The sequence below is a fragment of the Chelonia mydas genome, chromosome 1 (assembly GCF_015237465.2).
Source record: "Chelonia mydas isolate rCheMyd1 chromosome 1, rCheMyd1.pri.v2, whole genome shotgun sequence".
Taxonomy (NCBI): Eukaryota; Metazoa; Chordata; order Testudines; family Cheloniidae; genus Chelonia; species Chelonia mydas.
In genome coordinates this window covers 129,258,520-129,272,590 of record NC_057849.1, presented here as the reverse complement: position 1 = coordinate 129,272,590, position 14,071 = coordinate 129,258,520, and positions in this window count along the sequence as shown.

Sequence of the window (14,071 nt, the reverse complement as noted above, 5' to 3'; positions counted from 1 at the left end):
ATGTGATTGTAATGCTTTCAGAAATACAATATAGTAAAAAGACTTACTGGCAGCTGAATAAGTAGAATAACTACAGTATTGTGGGAAGCAGACATTTTGTGGAAGTTTGACATTTATTTTAATACTGTAGGAGTGTATGTCAGGTTGTCAGCAGAAGTCATAAGCTCAACTAAAACCAAGGTTAATAGTAAATAACATGCAATGTGTGGGGGTGGGGTGGGGGGAGGTAGTCTTCTGGCTACTAAATAAAGTGCACCAACAGAATAAAATGTACCAATTTTTGACCTTCAGCTGGATGTGTGGGTGGAAAGGTGTGAGGGAGGCAGGGGGAGGGGGATACACTTGAAAAAAATATATCCCGTGAGGCTAAGAAGCAGAATTCTGTGTATGAGTCTGTTGGTTTCTGTATCTTTTGTGTGACTCACTGGTTGGAACCACAGCAAACAAAAGGGCCATTCCATGTGGCAGGTGTTCTGAGGGGCTAAGTTGCACTGCAGAAGCTGGAACCAGCTGTTTGCAGAGACAGTAACCTGGATGCACTTCCAGAAATCAATGGTAGCAGTACCACTACCAGGTCTGACTGCAGACATTTAAGAAGCTTATAACTGGTGTTTTTAATCTATACACTGAAATCTGCCTCCCTGCACTCCCCTGAAATTGCAGGCACTAAGATACCATGGTAATTAGTGTGGTATAAATATCTGGAGGGATGGAGAAGCTGGGAGAACAGTGGAGCAGCTGCAAAACCAATTTAAATTGTAGGCATACTACTTTAAATACATTCATTGTATTCAGATCTCATTGTGAGCAGGACTTTTTTAAATTTGAAATTTAAATATGCAATTTAGTACCGGGTAGTTGTTGCTGCCTGCCAACTTGGTAAGTGCTAGCTTTGTTTATTCTTTAGTAAGCTCATCCTCTCTGTTCTAAGCCAAGACAAGTTCTCACTGGAGTAATTGATAGGGAAGAAGGCACAAGAAGGGGAGGAAAAATAAGATACCTAGCAACAAGGATCACATTTAAAATAGCCATTACATCTCTTGCTATAGGGAGGAGTTACACTGAAATTACTCTCTAATTACACTGTGGTTATACTTATCATATCTACAACTACAAGTGCTTTATAAAAGTGGAAGATTAACTAGTTGCTACTATCCCTTTGGTTTAATAATTAATGCATTACACTGTAGCAATTCTGACTGTATACTTTTTGATATATGCTCATATTACAAAACCTATAATGCAACACTAAGAGTTTGTGTTCTATTATAACTAAGACAATCCTACAGCTTCTAGGGAAATTAGAATCAAAGATACACTGACTGACACCAAACATATGTTTTAGAGCTGACTAAATGACACTGTTTGTACAATTACATAATGCACAGAAGGAGCCCTATTTTCAGAAGACATTTTATAAAATATAGAACTTTGTATCCTTCAGCTTTATTCTCAGGATGAAACTGACAAACATTTGATGTTCTCCTTAGAACGATGTATATTACATAATTTATAATTCCACAGCTTGCTACATATTTACTCTCTAACTTTATCAGTAATACTGTTACATCCTTGTATTAAGAACAGTCTGGTACAAAAAAGATTATGTGGAATAAAATGATACTATGGAAAACAGCTGAAAGTCGTGCCTTGAAAGGTGCCAGAGTCATAATAATAATAGAATCATAGGACTGGAAGGGACCTCGAGAGGTCATCTAGTCCAGTCCCTTGTGCTGATGGCAGGACTAAGTATTATCTAGACCATCCCTGAGAAGGTGTTTGTCTAACCTGCTCTTAAAAACCTCCAATTCCACAACATCCCTAGGCAATTTATTCTAGTGCTTAACCACCTTGACAGTTAGGAAGTTTTCCTAATATCAAACCTAAACCTCCCCTGCTGCAATTTAAGTCCATTGCTTAAGCCCAGAGGTTAAGGAGAACAATTATTCTCCCTCCACCTTGTAACAACCTTTTATGTACTTGAAAACAGTTATGTCCCCTCTCAGTCTTCTCTAGACTAATCAAAGCCAACTTTTTCAATCTTCTCTCATAGGTCATTTTTTTTATCTTTAATCATTTTTATTGCTCTTCTCTGGACTTTCTCCAATTTGTGCACATCCTTCCTGAAATGTGGCGCCCAGAACTGGACACAATACTTCAGTTGAGGCCTAGCCAGTGCTGAGTAGAGCGGAAGAATTACTTCTTGTGTCTTGCTTACAACACTCCTGCTAATACATCTCAGAATGATGTTTCCTTTTTCTTTCTTTCTTTTTTTTTTTTTGCAAATGTGTTACACTGTTGACTCATATTTAGCTTATGATCTACTATGACCCCCTAGGTCTCTTTCCACAGTTTTCCTTCCAAGGCAATTGTTTCCCATTTCACATGTGTGCAACTGATTGCTCCTTCCTAAGTGGAGTACTTTGCATTTGTCCTTCTTGAATTTCATCCTATTTACTTCAGATCATTTCTCTAGTTTGTCCAGATCACTTTGAAATTTAATCCTATCCTCCAAAACACTTGCAACCCCTCCTCGCTTGGTATCATCTGCAAACTTTATAAGTATACTCTCTGTACCATTATCTAAATCATTGAAGAAGATATTGAACAGAACCAGTCCCAGAACTGATCCTTGTAGGACCCCACTTGATATGCCCTTCCAACTTGACTGTGAAACCCTGAAAACTACTCTCTAGGAATGATTTTCCAACCAGTTATGCACTCACCTTATAGTAGCTCCATCTAGATTGTATTTCCCTAGTTTGTTTATGAGGTCATGCGAGACAGTATCAAAAGCCTTATGAAAGTCAAGATATACCACATCCACTGCTTCCCTCTTATCTACCAGGCTTGTTACCCTGTCAAAGAAAGCTATTAAGCTGGTTTGACATGATTTGTTCTTGACAAATCCATGCTGACTGTTATTTATCACCTTATTATCTGCTAGGTATTTGCAAATTGATTGCTTAATTATTTGCTCCATTATCTTTTCGGGTACTGAAGTTAAGCTGACTGGTCTGTAATTCCCTGGGTTGCCCTTATTTCCTTAATATTTTGTTTCCTTAGATTCCTTCTTCCCTTTGATTTCCTTAATAGTGTGTGTACCAGGTTGTTCCTGCAGTATTCATTCTATTGTGAAGCTTTGAAATATGGCAAGAAGTTCCTGCATCTTTGTGGCCACAATGAAGTTCTATGGGAAGCCAAACTGCATACATATGGCTGATAATGAGCAGCATCACCTCTAAAGGTATCGTACCAGTAGGTGTGTCAATGTGCAGCTCAGAAAGCTCTCTAAGGACACTGAGATGTCAGGGAGTCCAGTCTCAACTGTCTGTTTAACAGACACCTGTGGCATTTTTCACTGTCAGAAATGTGTTCAGGCTAAACAGTTCACTAATCAATTGAGACACATCACCAGTATTTATCAGATCCCATGCAGGTTAATGCTACACATGCTATAAGCTTCAGACTGCAAAGGTTTAATCTTACCGTCGGCAGCTGAAGGATTGGTTTTGCCAAAAGTAGAGTCCCGACTAAAACCAAGGACTGTCAGTCAGCTATGAAAATGTCACAGCAACCGCCACATCAAACTTTTATAGAAAGAAATAGTTACTGAAAATCATTGCTGCCACTTGTGTGTTCACTGGCCGACATGAAATAACTTGGCAGTCTCTACCCAATTACTAAGGAACTGGAGTGGGCCACATGACAAAAGACTAGCACTACAGCTGCAGTTATCTCCCTTAGTGGAAGACTCAGCAGACTGCCAATGAACACACTGTAATATATCTCAAGCTAAAAAAAACTCAAAGTAGATGTTAAGGGTGAGAGTATGTATCAGTAACATAAGGGTAAAAAAATTACAGGAGCTATGGTAATTATTCCCCCAAACTCAGAAAATTCAGAGCTAAGCTTACACTAAGAGCAACCCAAACGTTAAGATACAGAAATGCAGTTAAGGCATCCAAACAAGTTTAACTCAGCCCCATAGAGACACCCATGGACTAACAATATAATTAAAATATTTGGTATTGGTGGTCAGAGATTAAATTAAATTGATTTTTCCCCCTCATGGTGTCAACTGTAACAATTATGTAAGCTTTTACCCTTATTTACACTAAACCTTACATCTATTTTAACAGGTATCTTGGATTTTTTGTTTTGAACCATTATTAAAAGTTTCATACATGAATGCTAAAGAAGAAACCCAAAGAGGATGTTGCCATGAATTGATAGTTCTGTGAGATGCCCAAAACATTTATTGAAAACAGACATTTCCCATGAAAGTGTCTTTCAACAAAAAGCCATTGTGTGTCAACACGTCTGAGGGGAATTTTTTGACAGGTTCTAGCCCAGGCCCACTGGAGAAGCCCCCAACCGCTGCAGGTGTGCATGATCGAGCATTAGCTGAGGCTATCACAACCACAAGTAGGCAAATTTCCCACAGACAGTATCGTAGTTCCAAATTCTGATCTTGTTCACAGTAGCGTAAAAATGTCGGAACCACATGACTGCTAAAATAAATAAATCTCATCTAGGATTCTGATAACACTTTCAGTTTCCTAGTTAGGCGATGGGATCACTGCAGGCCATTTGGTAAAGACCTTTACTATGAAACTCAGATAAAAAATATTATTTCTGTTTATGGTATGGGACCTGGCATGTCAGTTGCAATCATTTTTGAAAGACTATCTTCACAGGCATTTTGGTGAGCAGCTGTTTCAGAACAGTGTGGAGGACTTTTCTGGCTCAGCTGTTAGGCATTTTTCTTCTGCTCTTCTCCCCTCCCCCATTTTCTATAAATAGATGTCAATCAAAATGCAGGCTCTTGGAAATCCTGTTCAGAGTTTTACATAATTTATATCAGGATGCTCACAGGAATATACAGATATAGTGCATTGAAGTCAGTTGGGGAGGGAACCCAAAATCTCTAACACCAACGTCACAGAAATGAAAGGATTTTAAAAACTCATTGCGAGTCAGGTGTTCAGCAAAGCCTATTGTCCCAGGAGAGGTAATTGTTAATCAAAGCAAAAATGGAGCATCAGAACACAGTGTAAATGAACTCTCATTCACCATGACTTCAAGGATCACTATTATAGATAATACAACTTACCTTTTATTGCAGGTGTTTGGGGGAAGGGGGAGAGAGTCAGCATTTTACTCTGCAGTTTGTCTGGGACAAGGCATTTTGTGTGACAGAAATGTTGACCTATTTTATAGGAACTGCAAAATGTGTTTTGCCTCATGTAGTTGGGTAGGATGTATGACTGCATAGCATGCTGTTTCAGGAAGCAGCTAACAAGAGGAATTGAAAATAAATGAAGTGTCCATCGATACCTTCACAGCCACTGTTACCTTCTTCTCCTTAGATCAAGGATATGCATTTCACTTGCTTAAGAGGTATAATCCGCTGTCCAGTGAGGGAATGCATATGCATAACTGTCATATCTGCAAAATGGGAACTGTGTGTGCATTGATGGCAATATATATCCCTATGAGGGTTTGAGGTCCAGAATATTGGAAGTAGGACACAGGGATAGAGAGCTGCTTCTGTTGCAGAGTAATGGTTGAGAGATGAGAGGATCTAATTATGGACTGCAGCTCAGGTCAAGGCAAAAAGTGACTTTATACTACCTTCACAGACGTTAGATTCTGGAGGCAATCAGAAACTAGAGTGGCTTCAGCATGCACTAGAGTTCATCCACCCTCCCTCATCCAACCCACTCCCCTCTCAACATGTGCAGGTCAGTGGAGGTACAGTGGTGTAAAACCTGCATAAGTGAGAGCAGTGTCAGACTGTTTACACAGTAAAAGGATCCTGTGTTCTAATTTTGGAGTTTCCACTGGAGGATTGCATGACTAATGCGCTGTATTTTATTTTACTTCTAAAAATATTCCTTCTCTTTAGTCAAGGAATGTGGAGTTGTTCTTTTGTTTATTATTCAACTGTAATGTGTTTTCAACTTTCCCACGCCACAGAGTTGCATATACAAACATGCATAACAGTGCCGGTATGACAACATTTGGAAAATGTAGTTCTGGCTTGTATGTATATATTTAAAAAAGGAACTAATAATTTATATTGTTTGGGAAATAAAATGGTTTGAAAATTTTTCAGTTTTTTATATATATATAAAAAACTGAAAAATTTTCAAACCATTTTATTTCCCAAACAATATATACTATGTGATTGGCTTGTAAGTTTGTATCCCTCCCCTCTCTAGAGGCTGGTCCACATAGAGGATAATAGCCTCCTACCGCTGCCAGCAAATGGAGTTACTAGTTTAGTTCATGTGGTACAGATCTGTTCTTTGGTGAGAAGAACCCTGTTTCAAATCTCTGTGACGATAACCTGTGGTATGGAGTCATTATATAGGCATGAAGGGCCCAGCATATAGTGGAATCAGTTTAATTCTATTCCATGGTAAGGGTGCAGATTTGAGGAATCTATGTAAGAGATCTGAACTCTCTGTGTACTATGGGACAAAGCACTTGGAGGGCCTCTAGTATGCCAGCATGCAAGGAATTGGGGGGCCGAGGAGAGGAAAGAGAACATGAAAAGGTTGGAGCCAGTGAATGCTTGACTACATAGATCTACTAGCCTTTGTAGATCAAGGAAGGAAGCCAACTGCAATCCAGATCTGCAGTCCATGGAGCAGCTCTGCCATGGCCACATTTTATGGAGGCATGATTAACTCCCCTTGACCTCAGGCCTCATGGAGCACCACCAATGAGAATTTCCCTTCTGCTTACTCAGGCTATGAACAGGTCCTTGGATTTGGACCCAATTCCCTATGTAGCAAACCAAGTTACAGTTTGGTCAGTTGTTTTGCATGGTGTGGTTGAATATGCCTCTGCCTGACTTGCAAATTGAAGGGTGATGCTGGAGATCCTTCTTCTCTCTCATAAAGACTCCAGAGCAGCATCTGCTGTACACATGGCATCTCCCTGTACCTACAGAACAAAGCTACTTTAAAAAAATCCCTACCCTTAAATGATGCAAATAAAGCTATTTGTGTGCACCATAAACATAGCTTAACCAATCGGGGAATAGGGAAGTAATTGAAGAACTTCTTCAATGATGCATTGTCTTATGAAAAGGAATTCAACTGTTAAATTGCTAGCAAAGAGGATGGTAATGATGACTGGATCCCTTGTAGAAGCAAAGGCCAAATGACAGAGGGACTCGGTGACTAGCATTAAAGCACACAGCCTTATAGTCCAGAATGTCTTATGTGCTCACAAACAGTGCAGAATATTTAATGTGTTGTAAAACAGACAAACATTCATTGTCCGAGAAAGGAAACAGCAGGAATGGAGCAGCAAGCCAGAAAGCATTTTTCAAGGCTGTGCAGGTGGTAACCTGATAATAACTGAGCTCTGAAATAACATTTTTCATCCATCCACCTCAGGGCACTTTGTAAAATGGTTGATGGAGAGAGTCACCCTCCATTTTCTAGACAAGGGAATTGAGGCACAGAGACGTGATTTTTCCCAGGGTCGCACACCAATCTGGGAGCTGGGCCTAGAGCAAAGCATTGGTTTCCCAACTACCAGTCCAATGTCCTATTCTCTGGTCACATTGCCTCCCTTAGGAGAATAGGAAAGAGAAAGAAGTTACTTTGTAAATGGCAAATTAATATACTTAGCAAGTAAAACACAAAGATGCAAATCTTGTGGCTGGATACTGATGGAAAGGTGTTGAAATTGGTGTGCTTCCACTGTGCAGGGCAGAGTGCAGGATATGGAGATCCTGCATTGGGGTTCAGCTTCTCCTTTTCTCTGGAGATGTACTTGGCGGGGCCTACAGGCATGATAGTATGGAGGAGTGCTTAGGGGCTGGGTGCAGGGTGGAGGGAGGCTGGGGGAAAGAGCAAATGCGGTTCCATTAGTCAAACTTACTTGCATGGGGAAAAGGGACACAGAGAGGCAGAGCTACTCCTGGGGCTCTAGAAGTAACTTGTGTAGAAGGTTCTTTCTGTTGTCTCCATCATGGAAGTCCTCTGCACAAAGCCCCAATAAATCCATTTTGATCACAGAGAAGAGGATTTCAGTCAGAGTGAGCTAGAGAAATCAGAATGGGTGAGTTGGAGCAAAGGGAGGTTGGAGATTTTCATTCCTTACAATTGAACATTAGAAAGCTCATTGCTTTCTTAAGAAGATATTCCATGTTCAGAAAGTCAGGAGTTGCTTGGACTGGCATTAAAACTTTGCTTTAGGGGAGAATGAACAAGAGGAGAAACCAATACATTACAGGTCATGTGCATCTGAGGTCACCACCTCAATAGCAAGTGTACTTGAACACAAATATGCAATGGTATGAATTCAGTAGGCTATTCAGAATGCAAATATAAACATTTAGCTGAAATTTTACTGGAGTGGGTTAAATTTGGAGTGGGAAAACGTATTTGTGAATAATTAGATAAGAAAGAGATATAGTGCTTCACCAGTACTGCTCTGTCACAGCATCACTGTCTAAAGGGGACCCTCCTCGCTGCATAGTGCTCCAGGGAAGCCAAATTAACAATGCCATTCCACTTCAAACGCTGATGGCTTGGCACAGAGGCACTGGGCTACCTGTCAGCCAGGCCTTTTCTATATACAACTTTCTTCTGCCTCAGGCTTTAGCACATCCATATTCACCCATCGTGCTGCCTGAAGCTCTGCTGATCCCAATAGGCCTATACATTCTCCTAGCCCCCCATCCCTCTCCCCCTGTGTTGTGGGTCTTCCACAACTGTTCTCCAGGGCTAGTCAGGTGCACCAGAGAGCTGAGACACTGGCTCTAGATGAAACAGGTTCTCTATGTGTCACACGTATACTCAGCTCCCCTTACCCAGGCAACCCCTACATTGCCCTTCTTTTCCCCCTCCACAGTCTCTCCTCTCTGAGCCTCATCTCATCACCACAGACCTTGCCTCATAGTGCTGGCTACCCACCCTGCCTCTCTTGGTCATTAAGGCCTTTGTGCTGAGCAAAGGTGGTCACTCAAGGGCAAACCTTAAAAAAAAATGTTGTCTTTTAAAACTCACCCTGGGTAGGAAACCGAGCGTTGACCACACTCAGTTAACGTTCTTGTTTAACATGACTTTCTTCATGTACACTAAGTACAAAGATCTATTTAAAATCATGGAGCATAGTGGATGCTGCAGCTGCTTTGCCTCCGTTTCTCCTGGGTCTTCTACAACTCCACCCCGACTCCAGTGGCTTCCTGACTTAGTGAGAGACAAGATGGGTGAGGTAATATCTGTTACTGGACCAATTTCTGTTGGTGAGAGTGACAAGCTTTTGAATTTACACAGAGCTCTTCTTCAGGTCTGGGAAAAGTCTTGTCACATTTAGTCCCACCGCACTGACCACACAGGCCTTACATCAGGGCCTCTAAATAAAACGCAACTCATAATCCTAGTCTAGACATGGCCACTGAAGATAACTAGCAATGGGTAACTGAAATAGCAGGCAGACTTTTTTAGTTCAGCCAGATTTTCTTTGCAGACATAAATAGATTTACAAGAAATCAGGGGAATGGCTCTATTTGTGGTTAAGGATAACATTGAAAAAGTGGCCTATGTTTGAATTGTTGTGGAGATGGCTTTTGACACAGTTGTAGGGACTGTGGTTCTTTCGCTAGGGGAACGTGAGAAAAAGTTATAATTTTGGGGAAATTTCTCTCTTTTAAACATTTCCTTTGTCAAACTAGTAACTATTTGACTCCCTGCCTCTTCACAAAAGAAATGTATAGAAAATTCAGGTGGCCCATGAAGCATTAATATGAAACCCTAGTATGTTAAATTTGGAGGAGATTAAATTACACTATTAATATGCAGTTCAGAGGGACTGTAGTTTGCTTTAAGTGCAAATCTGATCACAGCCTTAACTGTAGAGCAATCCACATAATAAACAACCTCCATTCTGTGATTCATAAAAGATCATGCCTGCACCTAAGGACTGTAACCTAAAGCTGTTCACCGTCATTTGTATTCATGGAGCTTGCAGAAGCTGAATCACTGCTTGCTTCTGTTCAGCCAGAATGTACATTAAATATCATACATACCAACTCTGAAATAAAAAGGGAGCCTTTTGTATTAAGGCAATAGAGAAAAATGGATCGGTGTATCAAAGCGAAAAAACAAAAACAAAAAACCTCCCACAATGCCTGTTGATTACATGTACAGCAAAGAAGTCATTCTGAATAATGCACTGCTTTTTATTTTTGTAGAAATTAAATTTAATCAAAGGGAAATTGTTGTGTACACAGTAGACTCAGGCATCCAGTAGCATTATGAATTCCCCCTTTCCACAATTTGTATGTTCCGCAGCAGCTTGATTACCCTAGAGCTATTTAAAAGAGAAACAGAATTCAAGAGTGTTTGAAAAATCAAGAGATTACAAAACAGTGAAGAAAGCAAGTTCTCCACAGTACAACAAGTGACCATTTGAAGTGGATGCAGATTCTCTAAGCTACAGAAAAATATATGAAGATGAAAGGAAGGTCTTGTGTTGTTTAGCATGGGCAGAACAGCGTTAGATGCAAACACAGTGGGGAACTAGCTCCTAAAACAATCCCTTTAAAACATTTAGAAAGAAATGGTGGGTAACAACAGCCGGCATATGATTAAACCAGGAAAACAAAAACAGGAGCTCAAGCAGGAGCAAAAGGAAGACAACGTGGAAAAAGAGAATAAAAAGAAAAAGCGGAGTTTCAGATTGACACTCACAGTTTGCTGCTGACTAGGGAAGGGGTTGGACTGTCACGTCAAATAGTGCTGTCCTCCCAGTTTCACTGTTCTGCCCTGCCACTCGTCATACATACAGCGGGGCACAATTAGAGTAAGAGTTCATTTTGGAGGCTGGCCAGAAAACGACGTTTCCGTTTCACAAAAAGCTTCAACGTTTTGTTCCCCTATGGAACAAAACCGGGACTCTTTGAATGCTTCATGAAAAATGAAACACCCCTCAACTTCCCCATAATAGCCTGCTGGCCAGGGCACTCACAAGACCTGCAGGAGACTCCGGTGCAAAGCCCTTCTCACAATTAGGGATCTCCCTTAGTGCTGGTGAGTGCTCTAACTACTAGGCTATTGGCTATTCTGGGATGAGAGAGAGAGAGAGAGAAACTGACTTTCTCCCTGCCCCCTTTTTCCTCTTTCCCCAGCCCCACAGTAGGGACTATGGGGGGCGGGAGTTGTAAGGCTCACTAAAGTGTTGCACTGTAACTGCTCCATGTAGACCTTTTAGCATGAACTAAAAGGTGCCTCGCTTCAGTTAACATAGTACACTACATTAACTCAAAACTAGGTACTTTTTAATTGATGCTAAGCAGGGTGTTCACAGGGCAGTTACAGCACAACACTTCATGCATGCTGAAACTCACACTCTTGTAGTCTGCACTGTGGGCAGTGTAGATACACTGCTTTCTCATTTTGACCAGAAATTTCATCTTGGACCTTCCTGACAAAATTTTCAATGTACCCTAGTAGGTTTCTGCAAAGTTGGTACGTTCCAACACCATCACCACCACCATTTTTTGTCAAAAATATTCCCAACATGCTATGTGTTTCCCACTGAACTCCTCCTCCTGTGGGGAGGGAATAAGAAAGGGACTCAGCTAACTACTCTAGCTAGCTCCCCCAATCCGAACACTTGGGGTGAGAGTGTGATCAGCTCGTACAAGAAGCAGAAGTGCAAGACCTGGGTTTAGGATGGGGCATCCCAGGATCTTTGTGGGCAAGCAGCACTTTTCTCTCCCATGCCTTGGGCAGCAGGTACTAAAGGGCATCAGGAAACAAGATACATTGAAAAGGACTGATGTCAACTCCTTTCCAGACCTTCTCTTAGCACTGAGTGCCTCAGCTTGACTTCCGCTGATACACCATCGGCTTTGCTCTGCTGCTGTGTCGTTGGAGGATTGACTGCAGCGAGATGGTGAGGCAGACACGAGTGATAACAAATACAATTTCAAAAAAGTTAATTACAAAGTTAAACAAAATAAACTTGGATAAGGTTTTACTGTTAAAGCCAAATCAATGTGGTGGTGGGGGGGATGGGTAGAAGGGGGAGAAGAAATCAAGTTATCTCCATGCTTGTTTGAAAGTGCCAATGAACATTCCATTTCCAGGGGAGAGAGATTTACCATGGCTCCTATACACACACACCCTACCTCAGACCCCTTTTTCCTAATTCTCGTGGCATAAGAGGGACAAAAACTGAGTGGAATGAGAGCCTGTGAAGTCTCCTTGGGAAGGAGAAGAAAGCAGTGTGGCTGGAGTGCACCATGATCTGGCCATTCTGATTTGGCAGACAGTGGGAGGGGTGGTGTAGCCAGCGTGTAAATTAGAGCATCCCTGGCCTATACTAGTAGCTGGGCAGACACCCAGTTGGCCCTAGAACACAGGCAGCAAGGTTAAAGCTTGAAGCTACTTTTGCCCCCTTTTCCTAGCTGCGCCCTTAAGGAACAGCAAAAAGGAGAATCAGGTCCATGGGGTCTGTTTGTGTTTACATAGTATGCAAGTTACAGGGATCCCACTCTTGCATGTTCTTAATTACACAAGCAGCCTTTACTCACCCAAGTAGTATCCTACTGGGCATAATGAAAACTTGCTACATACTTTGAATTGAATATAGCCATGGGGATTTTTGGTATCCAGTGCAAGCAATCTGATTAGACTAGAGATCAAGAGCTGTGAGCAATCTTGTCAAACCTTGTACATTTTTTTTTGCAAAATAAGCCAGATCTGAAGCTTAGCACATGATCATTTTGTAGCTGGATAGTGGGCAGGAAAAGGAAGGTGAATAAGTTACTAATCTACTTACTCATTTACAAACCTATTTTTGAAAGAATTTTCTTATATAGCCCTTGTATTATTATTTTAAAATCACAATAATGCTTTGGTTATGCTGCCTTCTTAAAAAGTAATCTGTAATAAGGAAATTGATCCCTTAGTTCATCTTCCAGGCATAATTACTTGCTCCCATCTTGGATATCGGGCCACCACTGTCATGTGCTCATAGTGTAGGGCACGTGACTTCTGGATAATTTAAGTGGCTATAGCATGGAAAAGTTAGAGATTTCATTTTGATAACATTTTGCTGAAAAAGTCATTTTCAGTGGAGGCCAATGTACTCTAAGATTGGAAGCAAAGCCATAGCAGCCAAAATATTTTTTCAGCTGCTACAATAATTTAAAGGCCATGTGCATTATTTATATAATCAATATTATAAAACCTTATTTTTAAAAACAATATTGGTCCATTTTTACCTATATTATTCTAGTCATAATGGAAAGTGGTTATCTTAAAATTATAAAGAACCTATCCTACAAGAGCGGATTTGCATAGTTATTTCCTACTTGAAATTATATATGACAATCACTTACCAGTAAAGGAAAGAGAAATCTTGATTGTAAAGGCTCTATTCTGTTCTTTCAAAATTAGTCAGGTGTTTGACTTGGACAGTACCTTCGAATAAGGGGGATTGGAGAAGGCAAGGGTGTAATCTTCCAGTTGTTTTAAAATTAACCATCCCTAAAGGCAGGGCCAGTGTTAGTTTCTGTCTTGGGCCCCAGCAAGTCTAAGTAGTGGGCTCCCACCCCGATGCCCTTATCTGCTCACACATTGGATTCCTGCATGAAGCCCAAGCCCAAGCCCAGCCATCCAGGGCCCCCCGTGGCAAGGGGCCCTGGACATTGCCCTGCTTGCTTCCCCCTAATGCCGACCCTGCATAAAGGCCATGTAGGTGATAGTCTAGAAATGTGCAGCAAAATGCTATCATGTGAGAAGTGCTGCTTTGGATCAATATACAGTTCTGTCCACTTAAGAGTTCTAATTCCCAGTCTCTTTTACAGAAATGAAATATTATTTGGTGTAATGCACAATGAAGGAAGATTATTAAGTGGATAATTCTATAAGGTGAAAGGAAGCATTCTCTAGTTCTGTAGCGAGTTCTTATTTTCATTCCTTACAGTAATCAAAATCTCTCTTCCATTCTCCCTTCAGTAATAAGAAATCCTGTGCAAACATATTCCGATTGTGCCTTCAAATTTGGGTTCATGTTTGATCTGGAACAGATT